The following is a 1,594-nucleotide window of genomic DNA, read 5'->3' on the forward strand; positions in this document are numbered from 1 at the left end:
TTGTATTTTTCAAGTGAATGATGGGTTTCTAATAGTTTTACAGAACAAAAATTAATATAAATAAATTGTCTGTAATAGTGATGGATGTGAGTTGGTATTGGAATTAATTGATGGTGGTAAATGTTGATCCCAGATCTCTCAATAACACTAATAATAGAGATAAGAATAACCAAATTATAGTGTTTTAATGAACAAAGTGATGAACACTCAAGAATAAATTATGAACATCAAAGAACAATCTTGAGTGTCAAATGTTTCACTTTATTAATAAGAAAAACGTAAAAGCGACATTTAATACAATATTCCTAATCACCTATTTATACTAGTAAGCTAWTTAGAAGATAACTATCTAGTGAGACTATTTAGCTAATCTTCTATTAACATATAATGTTTATCTAAACTATTGATAAGCTATAATATTAAGATAAACTTGAAATCCAGCTGTCGACTTGTCATCTCCAGCTGTCTTTCATGGGATGATGAATCAACCTTATCTTCATATCTTCATCATATGCCTCTGGTTGAATTGCTGAAGAAAACTCTAAGTGTTGTTGACCAGAGGGGTGATGAAGATGCTCTTTCCATCACATCTCTGGTTGTTCATCGACCCTCTGGTTGTTCTCCAGACATGGTCAATTCTGCCTTGATGTCTTCATCGATCTTCTGGTTCTTCATCACTTATTGTTTTTCATTACTTTTACCCTTTATGGATTATGGGGTCTAACAATCTCCCCCTAAGTAATGAAAGAACATAAACTAATCTATGAACAGAATTGAAGAACAGAGACTAATCTAAAGAAAAACATCAAATTCCAAAATTCCATTGGATGATGAATTCTTACAGTACTGGAAACAAAAGACATCATTTTAAGGCAAAAATTTACAACTCATCATGATCTACCTTGAGATATATCCCAGAAGCGCAGAAGCAGTCTTCGATAGCCGATGACTGTTGATATCTCATGAATGAGTTGATTCCCATATTCTCTTGGCACATGAGATCTACCAAATCTTTCTCTGATGACCTTCTGAAACCACTCAAGTGTATTGGTTGAATACTTGACGGCTTCAGTCAATCTGAAGAATTTCTTTACCCCGAACTCATTCTTGAAGACAAGTCCAAGCTCGGGTTGAGTTAAGACAGAGACAGATCTTTTCTCCTGCAGGCCAGGGAAGTCTTTATTTGGTGGAGCGCAGGAGAGTCTTTCGATGCCTAAGCGAAGAGCAATTTCAAAATCACTCTTGGCTTGATGCTTTGCCAGGGTCTCCATTGTCTTCACAACCGCTCTGTTCGCCATCCCAAATCTGATGCCATGATCCTGTCGTTGAGCCGTGTATGCATAAAGTTCGATCAAGTCATAGGGATTGAGGTTGATCAGGTCATTGTCATTGAACAAGCTGATTTGACCATGTGCTCTTTCCACTGTGTACTCGATGTATCTTATGGCTCTGTTGGCGAAGGTCCTCACTTTTAGGTCCATAACCCTCCTTATCCCATCGTTTGAGAATACAGCCTGTGGTGCTTGGGTGGTCTGTCTAATAAACCTATGGTGTAGAAGGTCCATGGATTCTGGCGATAGAACCGGAGGATTGA

Source organism: Cynara cardunculus (assembly GCF_001531365.2).
Source record: "Cynara cardunculus var. scolymus isolate 2C chromosome LG 2, CcrdV1, whole genome shotgun sequence".
Lineage (NCBI taxonomy): Eukaryota > Viridiplantae > Streptophyta > Magnoliopsida > Asterales > Asteraceae > Cynara > Cynara cardunculus.